This window comes from Bos indicus, chromosome 22 (genome assembly GCF_029378745.1).
Source record: "Bos indicus isolate NIAB-ARS_2022 breed Sahiwal x Tharparkar chromosome 22, NIAB-ARS_B.indTharparkar_mat_pri_1.0, whole genome shotgun sequence".
In the NCBI taxonomy this organism is placed as follows: Eukaryota; Metazoa; Chordata; class Mammalia; order Artiodactyla; family Bovidae; genus Bos; species Bos indicus.
The window spans coordinates 19,009,875-19,033,072 of NC_091781.1; the positions used below are offsets into that span (position 1 = coordinate 19,009,875).

At 37.8% G+C, this 23,198-nt stretch overlaps 1 protein-coding gene and 1 pseudogene across 6 annotated transcripts in view; both read right to left on the minus strand.

The window, feature by feature from the left end:
* Positions 1-23,198, minus strand: part of GRM7 (glutamate metabotropic receptor 7) — a 935,735-nt gene that overhangs the window by 486,464 nt on the left and 426,073 nt on the right. The window lies entirely within an intron of this gene.
* On the minus strand, positions 13,640-14,549 carry LOC109576476 (small ribosomal subunit protein eS10-like; annotated as a pseudogene).

Sequence of the window (23,198 nt, forward strand, 5' to 3'; positions counted from 1 at the left end):
TGTCATGTAGAGGAAAAAGTCATTAGAAATTTTGTGACAGTGTCAAATAGGCTAAGAACACCAAAGGTAAATGGTATGTTTCTTTCAAAAATGGGGGAAAAGATGAGAAAGTGATTTTTCCAAGAGTAGCTGTGAGGTAAATTAAGTCTAATTTCAAAAATAAGTTTATAGGTACTTGAAAAGATACCCAACATCGCTAATTATTAGAGTAATACAAATCAAAATGCAACAAGGTATGGCCTCACACTGGTCAGAATGGCCATCATTAAAAAGTCCACAGATGAGAAATGCTGGAGAGAATGTGGAGAAAAGGGAACCCCTCTTTACTGCTGGTGGGAATTTAAGTTGTTACAGTCACTTTGCAGAACAGTATGGAGGTTCCTTAGGAAACTAAAAATAGAATTACAACATGATCCAGTGATACCACTCCTGGGCATGAATCTGGACAAAACCATACTTTGAAAATACACATACACCAAGACACAGAAATAACTGAAATGTCCATTGAAGAAGATGTGGCACAGTACATACAATGGAATATTACTCAGCCATAAAAGAGAACGAAAATATGCCATTTGCAGCTACATGGATGGACCTAGAGATGGTCAGAAAGAGAAAGCCAATACCATATGATAACACTTACATGGGAATCTAAACTATGACACAAATGAATTTATCTATGAAATTGAAACAGTCTTACAGACATAGAGAACAGACTTGCAGTTGCCAAGGTCAGGGATGTGGGGGGAAGGTTGAATTGGGAGTTTGGGACTAGCAGATGCAAACTATTATTTATGAAATAGATAAACAAGTTTGAGCTCCTATTGTAAAGCAGAGATAACTATATTCAATATTTTATAATGAACCATAATGGAAAAAAAGTAGGTCTAACTATATAACATAATATCCCACTACATCATAAACAGACTATAAACAGAATATAACAATAGCTATGACTTGGAGCAAACCTGAGTTATAATATGGAAAGCCAGCCCTAGGTTTCCTAGCCAGTGCGCTACTGAGACTTGATTAAATATGAATTGCAATAAAGAGACAGAAGGAGGTCACAACTTATAAATTCACCTAGTCCAACCTTTCCCAAACTACATTCCCTATTCAAAGCAGATGACATAGCACTTCCTATTAATTACATAATACAGTACTGATTTTTCAAAAATCTGTCCATTTTGACTGTTAGCATCAGTTCTATGCACTAGGGTGCTGATCTGAGTATGCACACACACATGACATACCCACATACACATATCACATACATGTACCACATACAATACACATCACACATATACACACACAGATATCACAAGTGCACACCTATATCTCTCTCTCTCTCTCTCACACACACACACACCACACATACTACACAAATATACATCACACACCATGACCACATCACACACCACACATTCTCACGCCTGAAGCCAAATATTCTGGTATTTTGGTAATCAGTATTTCACGACTATGTGTATCTGTGATTATGAGTTTTGTGATTTCTACTTAGCTAATTAAACCTAGGGAAGTTAGTTTGTTTCTCTCAATTTCCTTCAAAGTTCATTTTTCTATCACAACTTAAATGAGTTATTAGGGTGCCATAGAGACAAATTAAGATTTCCGATTATGTTCTCCTTCTTCAGAAAGATACTGACACTGTAGTTCCAGTTATATTTGAAACTGTCACTTTAAAAAGGTATATACAGCACTTTTAATTACAAGACCTAATCTTCTGAATTGGTTTGATTTGTATGTTGCTGGAATCAGCTTTCATGTAAAATTGGTTTTACAGAATTTTAAAATAAAATATCATGTCAGGAACCGTATTTATTTCTTTTAGAAAAACTGCTGAAGTGGTTTATGTATGTCAATAATTCTCTTTCTGAAATTTTTAATTTCCAGGAAAAATCCATGTGTACAATTTTGAAGATTCTTTCAGTGATTTGGGCTCCAATAAGTTACATTTGTGTAGATACTGCTCTGGAATGATACTCTTGATAAAAGTATTTCTGCCAACTAATGCCCCAAAGCCTTTAAACTCAATTCTTATTTATACAATGAAATGCCTTTCCAAACTCTTCTCCCTGGTTGGTTTGCATTTAACTGTAAAGCTTAACTTCAAATTCTTTCTTATTTTAAAGAGTCAAAAGTGCTCTTTCATATCCATTAAATCAAGATCCCATAAACATGGGGCTTGTCCTTCTTATACTGTAGTTTGCATACAACTTTGGTGTTTGTCTTTATTTCCTATTAATATTAATGATAATAACTGAAAAATAAGATCCTCATCCAGACTTGATCTGAGAACTTAGTGTGTGCTAAGCTTTGCATCTAGCATTTCATGGGCACTACCTACTTTAAATTCACATTTTTTATGAGGCTGACACCACTCTTGCCTTCATTTAACAGATGTGAAAACTGAAGCACAAAGGAGTTAAAGAAAAAGACCCTTTTTCTGTGTTGTAGTCTATAGTATTAACATCTAACCCCAGCTGTCTGACCCTAGGACCCATGCTCTTGACATTTCCCACAGCTCAGAACTTGGAATTAGAATAAAATCAAGGCCGCAAAAAGCAAATGGTAGGTTGAAGATGTGAATACAAGTTTTCCAATAAACCAATCAAAACTGAAACAGAAGAGTAAGCTAACTTGCCTACAACTTGAGATCAGGTCCAGTGACGAAAACAGTCTAAAACTCCAAGCCCTCTGTCTGCTGCTTAATCCTTGGACAGGATAGAAAGGAAGAAGGGAAATTCCTCTGGTCCAGATTTCCCAAGTGAAGCTCCCTCTTCTGGGAGATGTGAACAGAAGAGTAATTTGGCAAACACATTTGGGGATTATTGCACAATATTTCTCTCTCAGTGTTTCATAATGTGACTTTAATATTACAAAGATTTTGACAAGTCCTGCATAAAAGACACCTTCTTAATTCTGTTTAATCAATGTTGCTCAGATTTACTAGTTCACAGATCCTATGTGTATAGGCAGCACAATGATGCCCCAAAGATGTTCAATGCTTACATCTCAGAAATGTTGATTAGGTTAGATTTTATGGAAAGGAAAGTATAAGATTGTAGATGGAATTACGATTGTCAGGTAACTGACTTTGAGATGAGATTATCCAGTGGGCTCATCCTGGGTCACTGTATGAGAGAAAGAAGAAGAGTCAGAGAGAATTTCAAACATGCTACACTATTGGCTTTGAAGATGGACCATGAACCAAGGAATGGCGTCAAGCTCTAGAATCCAGAAAATAGAAGGAATCAAGTTCTTCTTCAAATTTCAGAAGGAAGACAAACTTGCAGACACCTTGGTTTTAGACACCTGAGACACCTTTTGGACCTTGGACCTTCAGTACGATAAGATAGTCCATCTTGTTTTATATTGTTTTAAGCCACTGCTGTTAAGGTAATTTGCTACAGTGGTACACAGGAAACGAATACACCATGCTCCTTGCAACACCCAATGTCAAACTTAATTTTGGAAATACAGACCTAGTCCATTATCCTGGCTTGATGAGACACATCTTAAAAGCTTGTGGAAAATGGAAATCTGACATTGCAATGTAGTTTCTCTAAAATGTTAATGTGACCATGAATTGTGTGGGAGTGTTTTAAAAATACAGATTCTGATTCTATAGGTCTAGGGTGGGACCTAAAATTTTGCATTTCTGAAAACCTCTCAGGTGATACTGGCGCTGATGCTGCTGGTTGATATTCACATTTAGAGCAGCAAAGTTAAAAGTGTACACTCCACCCCACCCCCAAAAAAGAAACAAACAAACAAACAAACAAACCCAAAACAATTCTAGTCTTCTGAGGAAAACTTTGATAAAACGAATCCCATGAAGTTTCAAACAGAAAATGACTACCTGAAGACAAACAATCAAGGAAATAGATTTGTAAGTATTGCTTCATCCATCAATGTTTATGACACAGAAAAATTTCTACACAAAGGGGGCAGAAGGAAATGTCACAATTCACTGGTGTCTCCTATTTCTAACAATTTAGAAATAATCTGCATCACTAATAAGACAGAAGAAGCATGAGGCACAAGAGGAGGTCTTATGAAATATTTTCAATTTGACCACAAAGCCACCTAAAATAATTGTTTAGCACTGTAAAAAGAATTAGAGTCACACAGAATAAAATAAAATATAAAATAAGACTCTGGAAATTTATGCCTTATTCTCTTAAAAACTGTACTTTAAAACAAATTTTATTCCCGATGTTTCATCCTTGCTTTAGAAACACCCAAGAGGATGGAACCAGAAAGCCTCATCAATTATCTCACCTCTTACCTGCCTGGGGGAGGAAAAAGGGCTTAAGTAATAAAGAGGATGCCAAAGAGAACCATTCTCTGCTACCTTGCCAGCACAAAAAGAACAGATGCTTTTTTTCTTTTTTCTTTTCAGAGTAAATTTAGTGTCTGTGAAAGGTGCCAAGTTAAAATCCCTAGAAACGAATGCATTCTCCTTACCTGCAAGTCTGGCAATGGTGATAAAAGCTTTTTCATAAAACTGCTCAGTCCCACAGGAGAGCTCATTTCTGGACCATTTCTACTTAACTGGTCTTTATATAAGGAGATAGAAATTACAAGCTCAACCATTAGCAAGCTGTCGATTGTAGGTAGTTTAAAGATTAACTCAAAATACATTGTTCCGTGACTCGAGACACCTTTGTTTCAACATTACCACATGTGTACAGGGCTGTAGAATTTACAAAGCACTCTATAATAGTCAACACGTACTGGAAACAATTTTCTGAGCTCTTGCTACTGTGCCAGGCATGCTGAGGCTTTGTATCAGGGCTTTACATGTTTTATCATATTTACATTTCATGACAGTCTATAAATAGGTATCACCACAATTTTAACTTTGTAGATGCACAAGCCAAAACACAGAATCACCACATCCATCACCACATATGTTGCCTATGGTCACACAGCTAACCAGCAGAGGAGCCAGGACTTTAATCCAGGATACGGTTCCAGAGAGAACTCATTTCATAATTATATAACTGTTGTCATAATTAAAAAAGACACAAAATTGTCTAAATGATGAAACTGATACACAGGGAGCGTGGCATGCCAAGTGTCATACACAGGAAGTCATATTTAAAGGCAGCATTCTGCTTTTCAGAGACCAAGGACTTTCCAACTGTTCCAGATACAGTGAGTCAGCATGCTACCTTTCACTGAGTTTTGCTCAATGAATAGATAGTTTGGCCTGAGAGAAGTCCAAGAGAGAAGAAGAGTCCAAGAAGTCCAAGAGTCCAAGTTGGTCCAAGAGAGAAGTTTATAGGGAAGAACATGGGTCGTGGTTTTAAGGGCCAATAGATAGGTGTAGATAGATTCAACTTTTATCCATAAGAATAAGAAAAGCTATGACAAGCCTAAATAGCGTATTAAAAAGCAGAGACATTCCTCTGCAAACAAAGGTCCATATAGTCAAAGCTATATTTTTTCCAGTAGTCATGCATGGATGTTAAGAGTTGGACCATAAAGATGGCTGAGCGCCAAAGAATCAATGCTTTCGAACTGTGGTGCTGTGCTGTAGAAGACTCTTGAGAGTCCCCTGGACAGCCAGGAGATCAAACCAGTTAATTCTAAAGGAAATCAACTCTGAAGATTCATTGGAGGGACTGATGATGAAGCTGAAGTTCAAGTACTTTGGCCACCTGATGTGAAAAACTGACTCACTGGAAAAAAACCCTGATGCTGGCAAGGATTGAAGGCAGGAGGAGAAGGGGATGACAGAGGATGAGATGGTTGGATGGCATCACCGACTCAATGGATGTGAGTTTGAGCAAGCTCTGGGAGACTATGGACAGGGAAGCCTAGTGTGCTGCTGTCCAAAGAGCTGGACACAACTGAGTACCTGAACAACAACAATATCAACAAGCCTTTTTAGAACTAATGAGTATACAAAGTGTTAAATGTTTCTGACTTTCCAATTAGACAATAAATTAAGTTTTATTTTAACAGAGCAAACACACCTATTTCTGATGGGACCATCCATGCCTTGGAAGAAACTCAGGCTGGTGAAGTTCCCTTGTGGTCATGAGGTCCCCTTCCTGGCACTGAACCAAGAGAGAAGTTTATAGGGAAGAACATGGGCCATGGTTTTCAGGACCAAGATAAACAGTCCAGATGTGACCATTTATTTCGTAAAACTGATTCCCAGCAGGAAAAACCATAACCACAATTCAACAGGCGTTTCATAGAAGCAGTTCTTCGGGTTCAATGAATATAAACCAAGTAAAGCTTGCTTTTCCACTTACACACACCGGCACAGACACACACATCAGGAAGTATGAAGTCCTGGAGAAGCATTCACACCGTGGAAATGGTGTTTAGCTGAATTTTACAGGAGTGGAGCTAAAAAGGCCCGAAGTCAAGGGTGGCCACTCCCCACTTTCTCTTTGGGGCACACCTTACAGCTGTTTGATGCCTTACCTTTCTACCTTCTTTCAACTTTATACTCCTACCTTCACAGAGAACTTTCTCTGCTTCCTCGTGGTTTCTGGTCCCTCATAACATGAGCTTTCACTCATCCACAGAAGGCACTCAGCCTTATTTAGGGTCCTACTCTCTATATATAGTCATAGAGATTTGACTACATCTTAGCCTTCCCAAAAAACGAAATGACAACTCTGTTTGATACGTCTTATTTATTTTGAAATGACTCAGTTTATATTCAATTCATTCAGCAAAGACCTGAGAATTCCCTGTTTTCTAACTATATCTTTTCTCCTAACATTCTTTTCAATTCAACCTTATACTTCATCATGGCACATGCCATACACGCTCTGAGCTTGCTCATGTACTTTTCTTACCAACTGGATAGTTACCATATTATACCAGCAGTCACAACTGACTCATATGTCCCTAACACCAAGTAAATGCCTATGTAAATTGGTGTTCAATAGATGCTTGTCAGATCAATAGTAAATGAATCCAAAAGTCTATATATTAAATAATCAATAAGTAAGTTAGAAAGAAGAATAGAAAAAAGGAAATGAGATGGTCCTTTAAGAAGCTTAACAAGATGAATTAAAGCAATGATGTCACTCACTTTTTAAACATAAAATACTATTCAGTTAATAATTATATATATTTTTTAAAATTTATCTGAATACTGGTTTGCTCAAGTAAGACAAATTGTAGTTTGGGGTTTATCAAATTTTCATTTATATCTTATATTTAGTTTAACCATGATAAAATTAAAGATAAAAACAAAATCAAACCAAGAGCCTAATACTGCTTAATTAACAATTTTTATTTGGAAATTGCTTTAGGGCATCTTCTATTAAACATGACCTTATCACTTTGAGTATATCTTAAATATAGCATTTATGCATCTTTTCACTGCTAACAATATTTTTGCTAAGTAAATCAAATTCCCCATAATATTTAAATGCTATTGTAAACTTAATTTAGAAATCAATATATAGGTCTTTAGTTTCTTTAGGTAGATATATTCCTAAGTATTTTATTCTTTCCGTTGCAATGGTGAATGGAATTGTTTCCTTAATTTCTCTTTCTGTTTTCTCATTATTAGTGTATAGGAATGCAAGGGATTTCTGTGTGTTGATTTTGTATCCTGCAACTTTACTATAGTCATTGATTATTTCTAGTAATTTTCTGGTGGAATCTTTAGGGTTTTCTATGTAGAGGATCATGTCATCTGCAAATAGTGAGAGTTTTACTTCTTCTTTTCCAATTTGGATTCCTTTTATTTCTTTTTCTGCTCTGATTGCTGTGGCCAAAACTTCCAAAACTATGTTGAATAGTAATGGTGAAAGTGGGCACCCTTGTCTTGTTCCTGACTTTAGAAGAAATGCTTTCAATTTTTCACCATTGAGGATAATGTTTGCTGTGGGTTTGTCATATATAGCTTTTATTATGTTGAGGTATGTTCCTTCTATTCCTGCTTTCTGGAGAGTTTTTATCATAAATGGATGTTGAATTTTGTCAAAGGCTTTCTCTGCATCTATTGAGATAATCATATGGTTTTTATTTTTCAATTTGTTAATGTGGCGTATTACATTGATTGATTTGCGGATATTGAAGAATCCTTGCATCCCTGGGATAAAGCCCACTTGGTCATGGTGTATGATCTTTTTAATGTGTTGTTGGATTCTGATTGCTAGAATTTTGTTAAGGATTTTTGCATCTATGTTCATCAGTGATATTGGCCTGTAGTTTTCTTTTTTTGTGGGATCTTTGTCAGGTTTTGGTATTAGGGTTATGGTGGCCTCATAGAATGAGTTTGGAAGTTTTCTTCCTCTGCAATTTTTTGGAAGAGTTTGAGCAGGATAGGTGTTAGCTCTTCTCTAAATTTTTGGTAGAATTCAGCTGTGAAGCCGTCTGGACCGGGGCTTTTGTTTGCTGGAAGATTTCTGATTACAGTTTCAATTTCCATGCTTGTGATGGGTCTGTTAAGATTTTCTATTTCTTCCTGGTCGAGTTTTGGAAAGTTGTACTTTTCTAAGAATTTGTGCATTTCTTCCACATTGTCCATTTTATTGGCATATAATTGTTGATAGTAGTCTCTTATGATCCTTTGTATTTCTGTGTTGTCTGTTGTGATCTCTCCATTTTCGTTTCTAATTTTATTGATTTGATTTTTCTCCCTTTGTTTCTTGATGAGTCTGGCTAATGGTTTGTCAATTTTATGTATCCTTTCAAAGAACCAGCTTTTGGTTTTGTTGATTTTTGCTATGGTCTCTTTTGTTTCTTTTGCATTTATTTCTGCTCTAATTTTTAAGATTTCTTTCCTTCTACTAACCCTGGGGTTCTTCATTTCTTCCTTTTCTAGTTGCTTTAGGTGTAGAGTTAGGTTATTTATTTGACTTTTTTCTTATTTCTTGAGGTGTGCCTGTATTGCTATGAACTTTCCCCTTAGGACTGCTTTTACCGTGTCCCACAGGTTTTGGGTTGTTGTGTTTTCATTTTAATTCGTTTCTATGCAAATTTTGATTTCTTTTTTGATTTCTTCTGTGATTTGTTGGTTATTCAGCAGCGTGTTGTTCAGCCTCCATATGTTGGAATTTTTAATAGTTTTTCTCCTGTAATTGAGATCTAATCTTACTGCATTGTGGTCAGAAAAAATGCCTGGAATGATTTCTATTTTTTTGAATTTACCAAGGCTAGCTTTATGGCCCAGGATGTGATCTATCCTGGAGAAGGTTCCATGTGCACTTGAGAAAAAGGTGAAATTCATTGTTTTGGGATGAAATGTCCTATAGATATCAATTAGGTCTAACTGGTCTATTGTATCATTTAAAGTTTGTGTTTCCTTGTTAATTTTCTGTTTAGTTGATCTATCCATATGTGTAAGTGGGGTATTAAAGTCTCCCACTATTATTGTGTTATTGTTAATTTCTCCTTTCATACTTGTTAGCATTTGTCTTACGTAGTGTGGTGCTCCCGTGTTGGGTGCATATATATTTATAATTGTTATATCTTCTTCTTGGATTGATCCTTTGATCATTATGTAGTGACCTTCTTTGTCTCTTTTCACAGCCTTTGTTTTAAAGTCTATTTTATCTGATATGAGTATTGCTACTCCTGCTTTCTTTTGGTCCCTATTTGCATGGAAAATCTTTTTCCAGCCCTTCACTTTCAGTTTGTATGTGTCCCCTGTTTTGAGGTGGGTCTCTTGTAGACAACATATGTAGGGGTCTTGTTTTTGTATCCATTCAGCCATACTTAGGAATATATCTACCTAAAGAAACTAAAGACCTATATATAGAAAACTATAAAACACCGGTGAAAGAAATCAAAGAGGACACTAATAGATGGAGAAATATACCATGTTCATGGATTGGAAGAATCAATATAGTGAAAATGAGTATACCCCCCAAAGCAATTTATAGATTCAACGCAATCCCTATCAAGCTACCAACAATATTCTTCACAGAGCTAGAACAAATAATTTCACAATTTGTATGGAAATACAAAAAACCTCGAATAGCCAAAGCAATCTTGAGAAAGAAGAATGGAACTGGAGGAATCAACCTACCTGACTTCAGGCTCTACTACAAAGCCACAGTTATCAAGACAGTATGGTACTGGCACAAAGACAGAAATATAGATCAATGGAATAAAATAGAAAGCCCAGAGATAAATCCACGCACATATGGACACCTTATCTTTGACAAAGGAGGAAAGAATATACAATGGATTAAAGACAATCTCTTTAACAAGTGGTGCTGGGAAATCTGGTCAACCACTTGTAAAAGAATGAAACTAGACAACTTTCTAACACCATACACAAAAATAAACTCAAAATGGATTAAAGATCTAAATGTAAGACCAGAAACTATAAAACTCCTAGAGGAGAACATAGGCAAAACACTCTCTGAAATACATCACAGCAGGATCCTCTATGACCCACCTCCCAGAATATTGGAAATAAAATCAAAAATAAATAAATGGGACCTAATTAACCTTAAAAGCTTCTGCACATCAAAGGAAACTATTAGCAAGGTGAAAAGACAGCCTTCAGAATGGGAGAAAATAATAGCAAATGAAGCAACTGACAAACAACTAATCTCAAAAATATACAAGCAACTCCTACAGCTCAACTCCAGAAAAATAAACGACCCAATCAAAAAATAGGCCAAAGAACTAAATAGACATTTCTCCAAAGAAGACATGCAGATGGCTAACAAACACATGAAAAGATGCTCAACATCACTCATTATCAGAGAAATGCAAATCAAAACAACTATGAGGTACCATTTCACACCAGTCAGAATGGCTACGATCCAAAAGTCTACAAATAATAAATGCTGGAGAGGGTGTGGAGAAAAGGGAACCCTCTTACACTGTTGGTGGGAATGCAAACTAGTACAGCCACTATGGAGAACAGTGTGGAGATTCCTTAAAAAACTGGAAATAGAACTGCCTTATGATCCAGCAATCCCACTGCTGGGCATACACACTGAGGAAACCAGAAGGGAAAGAGACACATGTACCTCAATGTTCATCGCAGCACTGTTTATAATAGCCAGGACATGGAAGCAACCTAGATGTCCATCAGCAGATGAATGGATAAGAAAGCAGTGGTACATATACACAATGGAGTATTACTCAGCCATTAAAAAGAATACATTTGAATCAGTTCTAATGAGGTGGATGAAACTGGAGCCTATTATACAGAGCAAAGTACGCCAGAAGGAAAAACACCAATACAGTATACTACCACATATATATGGAATTTAGAAAGATGGTAACGATAACCCTGTATACGAGACAGCAGAAGAGACACTGATGTATAGAACAGTCTTTTGGACTCTGTGGGAGAGGGAGACGGTGGGATGATTTGGGAGAATGGCATTGAAACATGTAAAATATCATGTATGAAACGAGTTGCCAGTCCAGGTTCGATGCACGATACTGGATGCTTGGGGCTGGTGCACTGGGATGACCCAGAGGGATGGTATGGGGAGGGAGGAGGGAGGAGGGTTCAGGATGGAGAACACATGTGTACCTGTGGCGGATTCATTTTGATATTTGGCAAAACTAATACAATTATGTAAAGTTTAAAAATAGAATAAAATTAAAAAAAAAAGAAATCAAAATGCTATTCAATAACAACTGAAATGCAAATATTAAAAAGACAAGATATCAAAGAAAAAAGTGTCCTCACAATAATATATTACATAGAATTCTTAGTATCTTGAAAAATCATAAATTACTACTTTGTCTTATAATAGCCTAGGGAAAAAAAGAGATTCAAATATAACATATATGTATCACAATCATTTTTCTTAGCTGGTAACTATAAAAAATGCAAAACATGCCAATATCTTCCTGTCCATTTTCTTTCCTCTTCATCTTATTCTCTCTCAACTTATTCCTTTTTAAAGTCTTATTAAAGGAAAACCATAATAACATAGACAATGCAATGAAAATATTTAAAATGTATAGGAGCAACTATTTCTTCTTAATGAATAGATATAGATCCAGACAGCTAGATTCATACCATTTTAACATTTACCCCAGGCCACTACTGACTGTTTCAGAATATCCATTCTGATCAAATGTGGCCAATAAGAGATACTCATCTTTTACAAAATAATGTGGATAGTAAATAGAAATAGATTCTGTTTTAAATGGTCATGGCAAAATAAAGCATTGGAAATCTCCTTCTAGCTCACACTTTTGTTCTGTTAGAAAACTGTCTGGTTCATGAAACCTAACATTCTAGAAGATAGGGTGGCAAGCCAAAGACTTTATGTGGGAGAAAACATGAGGACAAAATTGCACTCTAGGTTGTAACGGTTCCTTTCATGTGTCAAATTGACTGGGCCCTGGGGTGCCGAGATTAAATATTATAATACACACACACGTGCACATGTGCACTGCTTGTGTCTATATATTCACTGAAGCCCAAGCAATGAGAGTTTGATCACGTGGTAGATTAAGCATCCTTCCTTTGACTGGACTGACGACGAATTGTAATATTGTTTTTCATTGGTTCCAGTTCAAACCAAACAACCCTCATAACAAAACCTAACTGTAAGCTAAGCTGGCAAGGCGCTGCATTTTTTTAAGGGAGCAGGACCCTATGGCCCTTGCCCCCCATCATGTCCTCTGCCTGCCTTTTGTCTGTGGAAAACTTTAGTGGAAGAATAAGTTTAATCAGAGAAGAGAGAAATGCAGGAAAAAAGGAAAACAGTGAAAGGAGACTCAATAATAATGTAGTCATTAAGCATGGTCAAGGACCTTTAATTCTTTCTCAGGGTTACAGATAATATTCTGAGGCACATCCTTTGAGCTATCTTACAGATACTAAAACACCAGGGGGAGAACTTAACTACATGATGACCAGAGTGCACCCAGGACATGAGCTGCCACAATTCTGAGATTCGTCCTCAGACAAATGCTGACTGTGAGGCCTCTGCTTGTAACATGCGCTCCCCCCCTTCCCCCCTCCCCCGCTCTATAAAAGCTCTTGCCCACTGGTTGCCAGTGCAGGGGCTTGAGTGTTGGTCTTTGGACAAATGTCTGCCCCTCCTCGCCTAGTTGCCTGCATCTGAAATAAAGCAAACTTTCCTTGTCATCAACCTAGCCTGTTTATTGGCTTTTGAGCAGAGAGCAGCCAAATCCCACACTCCTTTTGGCAACACTTTTACAATAAACCAATGATCCTTGAGCATAACGACAATATTACAACAATAATAATAACATATGACACATTACTATACCAACGAAGTATTTTTCTATACTTTATACTGTATATGTGGTTCTTGCTGTACAATCAAAAAAAAAAGTCAAAAATACTTAGGCATTTATAAATCAAAAGGGCTAGGGCTAGATTTCAGTGGGTCAAAAAGATGAGTAACTGATCATGTGGCCTCATTTTTGGTTTGAGCTAGTATGAAATATAACCCATAAAGAACTTGACAATTAGAACTCTAAGGGTATATTCTAGCCCTGTATCTTAGCAATTGATCCAGCAGCAATTTTCATCTCAGATAGTTATGAAGCATGCACTAAGTCCTTCGTCAGACCAGGAGTCGGAGTACATTAAAGATTAAGTCTAGCATACAAAGAGGCTCCCACCTAGGGGAGCCTGACACAGGATATTCTTTTAGAAGTGCATCTTGGCAGGGAATCAAGGGAAAAAACAAACAAATTAGCCTTTTGTAATTAACTGTGTTGGGATGGAAGTCACACTTTTGTAAGGGAGATACTAAAATTTAGAGGTTGTTCATTTTCTCTTATATCAAGGCAATGTGTTTACAATAAAGAGAAGCATTTTTATACATGTATTTCATTAAAGAGGTAGTGGTTAAAACGAGAAATTTAATAGTGTGGTAGTGCATCATCTTCTGCAATCATCTAAAACATGCCCTCCAATACAGTCCTACGACATAAGGTTACATTCTCAGTGGCAACTCATGGGAAGTTTAGATCAAACTCTTTTTTTTTTTTTTTTCCTGGCTACAGGTTTATTCAACACAAAACAATCCCTTTCAACTTTACTGAGGTGGCTGACCACGTCCTCAACCAAATCCACCTCTAAACTGGAATTCAGTTGCTGACCCAACCCCAGTCTTGGGTTTCTTGTCGGTATCAGGGGGCATGGTGCTTTGCAGGTGTCTCCATTGACTTCCCCTTGTATGAGTCTTGCAGGATGTTCTCCCTCCAGACCTTTGGGCCATGGCCAGCCAGTCTCAGGACGGCTGTGGTGCAGGGTGGCAGGCACAACCTCAGGGGGGCAGGTGGAGGTAATTGCAGAGATACTGGATGCCCTCGGTGAGCTACCAGTAGAAGTGTCTCCAGGCAAACTGTTCCTTCACATGGCCTTGTGATTTAAAAGACTACATGGCTTTCATGACATGAAGATTAGGCATGTTCTTGTCTGCCAGTTCGGGGTGCTTAGGCATGTGGATATCCGTCTTGGTCACCATTACCCTCTCCTTAAAAAGAAGTTCATAAATGGCAATCTGGTTCTTCTTGGGCACCAACATTGTGATGACTGCTGTGTCCGGGGCCAGAGCTTGAAAGGACTAGGTCAAACTCATGATCTCCAGTTAGTGTATCAGAAGGTTGCATCATTCTAGCCGTAGTTACTCAAGTGGAAATTGATTATGTGTGTTCTCTGGCCTATGTCATTTGGAAGTTGAGACTCCAAATGAGTTGCTTTACATTATAAAATAATGTAAAAATGTCTGAGAATATGAGAGGAAGAAGAGAAAAGGTCATGGAGGGGAGAGAGGAAAGAGGTGGGGAAGAGGGATCAAAAAGATGACAGTGGGGAAATAAGATGAAGCTGGGGTGTAAAAATAATGATTGTATCATAACCAGGCAGAGATGGCTTTCTTCCATAAAATGTGTATATGATTTAAAGCTCTCTATGTCTGTCTTCTCCATGAATCTGTCACAATATTTAAGAGTTCTGCTTCCTTAATTCTTTTAGATGGGGCTGAGAAAGACCCTGTTAAAACAGGAACACAGATCTCTCAGGAAGGATACATGAAGCAGTTATCAGCTGCCAAGAGTGCAGCACAAATGTGGTAAGATTCGAAAGGCACTCAGCCAAGACGGCCCTGAAAACAAAGGCAGCAACTAGCTCAAGAGGCTTTGTATTTTTGTTTTGTTTTGTTTTAATACTAATACAGGGTAGACTGAGGATGCATTTAGGCTGATAAGAGTGTTTCTTGAATTTGGAAGTGTGGTCCTCTGTACTGCTCAGCTGGGGATTTTAATATAGTGTGATTCAGATTCGGGGAGCCCAGGGTAAGGTCTGAGATTCTGAATTTCTAACAAATACCAGGTGATGAGGAAGCTGTGAAGCTCCAAGGATAAAGAACATGCAACTTGGAGAGGGAACCATTTTTAAACCAAGCTGAGGTGTCACAGCTTATCTCTGAATAGATAAGAAGCCATGTAATAAACTGAGAATTGGAAAAAAGTAACTCAAAGAAAATGAGGACGTGCTGAGAAAAACTGATGTCTTAAGATAACTGCTTCTTAAGCATTCATGTTTATCCACCAATGTCTTTTTTGTCCATACTTCAGTACACACACTAAAGATACTATGGTCCCCAAAAGACCATCTTTGATCACAAGAGGCACAGTCTAGCTAAATGCCAGTGGAGAGCTAATTCAGTTTTCAAACCTTCAACGAAGAAATGACAACAAGTTAAGATTTAACGCAGCGGTTCTGAGCTTATGGTCCCATATAAGCAACATCAGCATCACACAGGAATTTGTCAGTGATGCAACTTTTTCTGGCTTTATCCCACATCTACTGGATCTGAAAATCTTGGGGTGGGACCCAGGGGTATGCACATTAAAAGCCTTTCAGGTGATTCCTAGGCATGCTAAAGTTTGTGAAATATTAGCCTAAAGGAAGGGTAGGAGTTAATCTGCAAAAGACCAAGTGGAGGGGAGGGAAGGTTCGAAAGAAAGAGGGGAGATGTTTCACAGCAATAGGACTTGGATCAGGAAAGAGCAGCCCAAAGGCTGATTTTGCTCTTATCCCTTTAGGCAGCAGCAAACTCAACTTTATTTTGAGAAGGAGAAGCAGGTCTTCTTCATGCGTTTTCATCATCAGCCTGGTCCCTAAATGCCTTTGGTTTTGCAACTTTGGCTAACTCATCACAGGAGAAACAGTTGAGAAATGGTACTCAACTCTTTAGGGAAGTAGTTCTCAGCCTGCTCACATATTACAAATACCCTAGGAGCTCTAAACAGATGCAGGAGGTGAACAGAGAACAATTAAACTTGATATCTGGGGCTGGGTCCAGGCATCAGGTTTTTCTAAAGCTCCTCAGATGGTTCTAATGAGCAACAAGGGTTGACTGATGCACCATTTAGTTTGAAAGAATGAGTCAGCAAAGTTATGCTTCTGGTAGAATATCTTTGCTGTTGCTTAAGGCAAGAAACAAAAGAAGAGGGTGGCTGACAATGAGATAGCTAGATAGCTTCACTGACTCAATTGACATGAATTTGACCAAACTCTAGGAGATAGTGAAGGACAGAGGAGCCTGGCAGGCTTGCAGTCCATGGGGTCGCGAAGAGTAGGACAAGACTGAGCAACTGAGTAACAACAAAAAGGCAAAAAAGAATACAGGAGTGCCCATTTCGGCTTTCTTGTTCAGGTCCTATCTTTTCACACTGGGAAAAGTTTTCTGTTAAACTGTAGGTGTATCTTCATGAGCAAAATGAATCATGGATCCCACCATACAACTGTAGTATAAACCATATGCTTCCATGGAAGACAGCCTAGTTCAGAGAACATCCTTCCTTCTAGGTCATCTGCTTCTGATTATACAGGGGTTTTGTGCTTTCATTTCTTTTGAGATAGGTCACAATCTCAAACTGTAGATAACTGATGGCAATAGGAAATAATAATCTAGTCCAAAGACATGCGAATATATGGAAGCTTTACCTGCTGGAAGTTTTATTGACTACCCCTCCCCCTAGTCAATTTTGAATCCATGTGCAAGTGTGTTTCAGTATTCCTAATCTCTAAATGTGTCTGTTTTTTGGTTCTCTTCTGAACTGGCTGTAACATCACCCAGGGTCCTCTGTTAATACTTAAATAAAAACTTCAATGGGCTCATTTTAAATCTGTATGAGACTCATGATTTCACCATTATTGCAGGATTATATTTAAACATGACTGACTCTAAATTAGGGGTGAAAACATTTGAGAGACATGGGATCATGAGGAGTCTCTATGGGGTCCAATGGAAAGCCTCAAGGGGTATTTATAACCAACGGGCCAGTGTCTATTCCTTTCTTTCCCAGACTCTGCAAAACTAAGCTCTCATAACAATACAATTTTAACCCCTTGCCTCTGGATTTCTCATTAGAATATCAACTGATACAATTTTCTCATTAACCCATTCTACACTTTTAACATTTCAAGGCCTTGTGGTAACAGCATGATTTCATTATGGGAGACAGAATATTCTTTCTGAATTTTTTTGCTAATAGAGAAAGAAAAACAACAAGGAAAAATTCAGTTTTCTTGTCTCCTTGCTAACCAAAGGTAGTGAGGTGGGCCTAATCAATAGTTGCCAAAATCAATGTGGGCCTTTTAAGTTCCTATAACCAGTATAAATCAGTGCATTTCAGTTTTCCACAAAGAAGCAATTTCCAACATTATTCTTTTTTTTTCCCTCAAAAAAAGGAAAAAATACAATTAACAAATTTCAGAGCACAATAAGTGTTATGAGTTTCCCTGAAACAACAGACAAAAGCACCAGAGAACAATACCCAATTTCAGCAAATATCTCCCCTCTGTTTGGAAAACTACCAACTGCTATTACAAAACTAATTAAATGGCCAGTTAAGACACTAAACGGGCCTCATACAATTCCAGAGTCAAAGGATCAGTTCAGGGGATGTAAAATAAGCTCAAGTTACATATGGATATTGAATAAAGCTTATTTTCAGAAGAGTTAGTTACCTCTGTTGAAAAAAAAGTGAATTATTCAAGTTTAAAAAGCGAATGTGGTTTTATGATTGGAGGTTCAAGTACATTCAGCAACTTGAAAGTGATACAATGCATGGTTTCTGTTTAGACTGTCATAAAATAGACACATTTTTCTGGGTTTCAGAGTTCATGCCCAAAATCCTGAGCTGAATATTTTCTGCTGGATTGAAAAAGTAGAATAAAATAGAAATCATTTTGTTTGGTAAAAAAAAAATAAGTAAGTAGGCACATTGTTTTCCTTACATAAGGTTTTCAAGGGTGAGTAATAACAATGTTCAAGCATTTCTAATTCACAGAGATTTGTTTGTTGCATGTAATTTCTGGGTGCAACTCTGGTCACACACAAACAATCCTTTCTGATGTCACTTGGGCTTCCTTGCAAAAAGCAATTTCCAGCAGCCTCTGTCCCCAATGAGAAACTCCATGTTCCATGACATGGTTTTATTGTTCAAGACCAGTTCTTGTAATTTCATGCAGTAATTTAGGTGATTGTCAAGCATGGTGTATTCAAACTAAATGCTTTCTTTTGAAAAGTAACACTTTGCTGTACTGAATTTTTCAATTTTTAGCCAGAAAAAAGTGAGTTTTAATAGCACTGCCTTTAACTTGTATTTTAGATTCGGTTTTTCCTCTTGAACAACAGACTAGTATTTTTCATTCTTCTAGTGTATTATTATACCAATCACACCTTCCTTTGGTCATTTCATCATGGTGAGATATATCAGAGCTTCCTTCTCTCCCCACCCCCGTCTCTTTTTCTTTTCTATTTTTTAGAACCATTTTTAACTTTTCACTTCATTGTTGTGGAGACAAAGGGCTCAGAGGGTTACCCAGTGGCCCTGGAGTCAGGATGGAAACAATGCCCCATACATGGCACTCACCACTGTCTAGCTCAGGGGGTCCTAAAACAACATCAGATGGCCAAATACCCTTCCCTGTAACCTCACCTGGCCTCCCAGAGCATTTCTTAGGCTCCAAAATCACTGTGGACAGTGACTGTAGACATGAAATTAAAAGATGGATAACATGTGAATAATAATAATAATATCCATCTAACAGGATTATCATCTAACAGGAGTATGTCAAGGCTGTATATTGTCACCCTACTTATTTAACTTATATGCAGAATACATCATGAGAAATGCTGGGCTAGATGAAGCACAAGCTGGAATCAAGATTGCTGGGAGAAATATCAATAACCTCAGATATGCAAATGACACCACACTTACGGCAGAAAGTGAAGAAGAACTAAAAAGACTCTTGATGAAAGTAAAAGAGGAGAGTGAAAAAGCTGGCTTAAAGCTCAACATTCAGAACACTAAGATCATGGCAAATAGACGGGGGCAACAGTGGAAACTGGCAGACTTTATTTTTTGGGCTCCAAAATCACTGCAGATGATCACTGCAGCTATGAAATTAAAAGAAGTTTACTCCTTGGAAGAAAAGTCATGAGCAACCTAGAAAGCATATTAAAAAGCAGAGACATTACTTTGCCAACAAAGGTCTGTCTAGTCAAAGCTGTGGTTTTTCCAGTGGTCATGTATGGACGTGAGAGTTGAACTGTAAAGAAAGCTGAGCACTGAAGAATTGATGCTTTTGAACTGTGGTGTTGGAGAAGACTCTTGAGAGTCCTTTGGACTGCAAGGAGATCAAACCAGTCAATCCTAAAGGAAATCAGTCCTGAATATTCAATGGAAGGACTGATGTTGAAGCTGAAACTCCAAAACTTTGGCCACTTGATGTGAAGAACTGACTCATTTGAAAAGACCTTGATGCTGGGAAAGATTGAAGGCGGGAGGAGAAGGGGATGACAGAGGATGGGATGGTTGGATGGCATCACCAACGCAATGGACATGAGTTTGAGTAAACGCCGGGAGCTGGTGATGGACAGGGAGGCCTGGCGTGCTGCAGTCCATGGGGTCACAAAGAGTTGGACATGACTGAGTGACTGAACTGAACAGAATTATTATGAGTTATGATTGTAGAAGAGTCTGGCAGATTATAAACATTGTTTCTATTTTTTAATAAGTAAATCACAAATAGACTGTTGTTGTTTAGTCACTAAGTTATGTCTGACTCTTATGACCCCATCTGGAATGTAGCCCGCCAGGCTGCTCTGTCCATGGGTTTTCCCAGGCAAGAATACTGGAGTGGGTTACCGTTTCTTTCTCCAGAATCATATAGGTACTTCCTTTAAAGGTCTGCCCTTAATTTAACCTGAAGTCAATTGAAAAATTCAGACTAAAATGGTTTCCATTCCAAACAGAAATAGCTAGGGTGTTATATCCTAGTACAAAGGCAGCTGGGCTGTATCATTTCTGACCCCCTATCTAGCATAGGATTTATGTGAATGTGGCCTGAGGTCTTGGGAAAGAATTCACAAATACCCAACTGCCCATTCACCTGGAAAAGAAAAGGTGCCTGCTGAGACGCATACCAGTGATTTGAAAATTAAATTTGAACAACTGTCTCTTCACCAGTCACTACATGAATATTCTCAATACATACTGGGAAAAATACATACAGATCCAACAAAAAGCAAAAAAAAAAAATATTAACTCTTCACTAATAATCAAGTAAACATTTACTGACTCTTAATTCACTGGCAGGTTTAATGCAAGCTGCCTTAAATACATTCACCACTTTGGGCTACCTTTACTTGACAGTCAGGGAACTGAGCCCCAGAGAGTGACTCTAATATGTTTTGACACATCTAGTGCCAAGAGCTTTTCATTTATTCACACACTTAGTAATCCTCAGTTTATAGAGCTGTGCACTCAACTCCAAGAAGTCACTGAGCTAGAAGCTAGCAGAGTCTGGATTTTAGTCTCAGAGACTCCACTGCTTACGGTACCCATAATCAGAGCAGACCCTTAGCCCCAGCCTTTGGGATGCAGAGAACAAGATGCAGCCTCTCTTCATGGAGACTCAGTTCATCTCCAAGTCTCACCTCTCCATCGGCAAAATGAGAGGAGCATGGTGGAGCATCTCAAGGGGCTTTTGTGCAGTTAACGTTCTGTGGCTGCTGAAAATCAGAACTGCTGACCAGAGCCCTCCCCACAAAAAACAGTGAAGGATCAGTGCTGTTGACTACCTCCAATGACCACTTCCCTGTAGATTTCCAGTCACAACCTTTCTCCAGGATTCCCCCTTCATTTCTTTTTTTTTTTTTTTTCCCCCTTCATTTCTAACATCCTATGAAGCATAAGGCTCCTCCATGTGGCTTGGGTGTTTCCAAGACCTCTGTTTCACAAATAAAGTAACATTCTTTAAAAAGTGCAAAATGTATCAAGCAAGCAAGGTGGGCTTTAGAATTCCAATTAAGCAGTGCCTGCTGCTATCCAAATGCTCTAGCAGAAAAGAGGTAAAAAAGAGACTCCAAATGAGTGGATGAAGAGCTGTGACCACAAATGGATCATTTACACTGTCAGCTTTGTCTGCTCTATCTGGCTCCAGCCTAGCAAAGACCAGTGCCAATACTATTTATCTGGAACCTGCTGCAGGACACACTCATTCATTTCCACACATACCCTAAGTGAGTCTGGTAAAGTACTTTTACAAAACCCTTGGGGATTTCAGTCTTCACCTTGGATTACCATATTTCCATATCTTTATTTTCTGCTCTCTCAGCACCTGTGTCCATGATCCAGACTCTCCTTACCCCTCAACAACCCTTTTGTCATATTCCTTTCCTTCTGATTCTTTCTAAGCTCTTAGAGTAGCAACAAAACACTCAATGTACAACACAGATTTCCTTGAATAAAATAGGAGGATACAAGGAATGATGGCAAACATCCCTAGTCTTAGAGTATATAAAGGGGTAAACTAGGAATTCACAGCCTAAGCTTAGGCTGCATGAGTTTTTTGTTTATACTTTGTCTTCACAGATTCAAATTAGTGGTCACAAAGTCAAAAACTGGAATGTTCTTGGAAAAATCTGGATTTACGGTTCTTCCTCGAGAATGAGAGGACTTAGCCAATGGGTCCCTTTGTCCAAGGGTGAACAGGAGTTTCATTTCTAACAAGGATGTGGACCCTCCAGTCGCCCTTGTTCATACTAGTTCCCATTGCTTTCATTCTTTGTCTGCTTTTCTTGGCAGTATTATCTATTTTGATTCTAGGCCTTTAGGTTTTTGAATTTTTGCATAAAGCCTACTTTCTTAACCTGATCACCTGTTTCTTGGTCCTCTACACTCCAGGTTTAAGCATGCTTCTTTCCAACCTCCAATGATGCTAGAAGACACAATACAAGTGGATTGAATAGAGAGAGCTAGCTAAGAAACAGGGAAGTGCAAAGACAGAGAAAGAGAATAAGCTGGCAAGGAAATACTGTGTTAAATAATGGTTTAACAAAATTAAGTAAATAAAAGTGGTTAAATAACGGGCTTTGAATCAGGCCACCATGTCACTCACTGCACGTGCCTGAATACTATATTTTCTGGGCCTGAGTAGCCTCAACTGGAAAAATATATGATGCAAATGTGCACTACCTCACTTTTAGGGATAAACTGTAAGGGTTAAATAAAAGGTTTTGCACAACACTCAATACATGGATGACTCAATCATCAGAAACTAAAAAATGCAGAAGAGCAAGAAGGTAGCTGGATAATAGTCCCTGTGATTTCCTATGAGAAGTCACTCAATTGCAAAAAAGAAGAGGGGAAGGAATGAAATTTTGTAGAGTATAAACTTTTCTTTTTTTAATTTTATTTTTTAATTTATTATTATTATTATTATTACTTTACTTTACAATATTGTATTGGTTTTGCCATACATCTGGAAATCCCTTGTATGGGTCAATGAAAGACACTTAAAAGTTCACAGAACTGTGATGGGATCTATGGAAGAGGCTACAGGTGGACATATGAAATCCAATTAATAATAACATGAATGGTTTTGCAAAAGCATTGATTACCTTAGTTAATTTTTAGGTACAAAATTGGTTTCCTACTGCTGGGTTTTTATCTAGGCTTATTTGGATTTGAATAAATAAGCTCATGGAATAGATGTGAGAAAACTATATTCATGACTCAATTCTTTATATTTTTTTAAGTGAAGTATAGTAGATTTATAATCCTTGTGTTAAGTTTCAGGTGTACCACAAAGTGATTCAGTTATATATATGTGTGTGTGTGTGTGTGTGTGTGTGTGTGTGTATGTTTGTATGTATGTGTATATATATACACACACATATATGTATGATTATGCCAAAGCCTTTGAC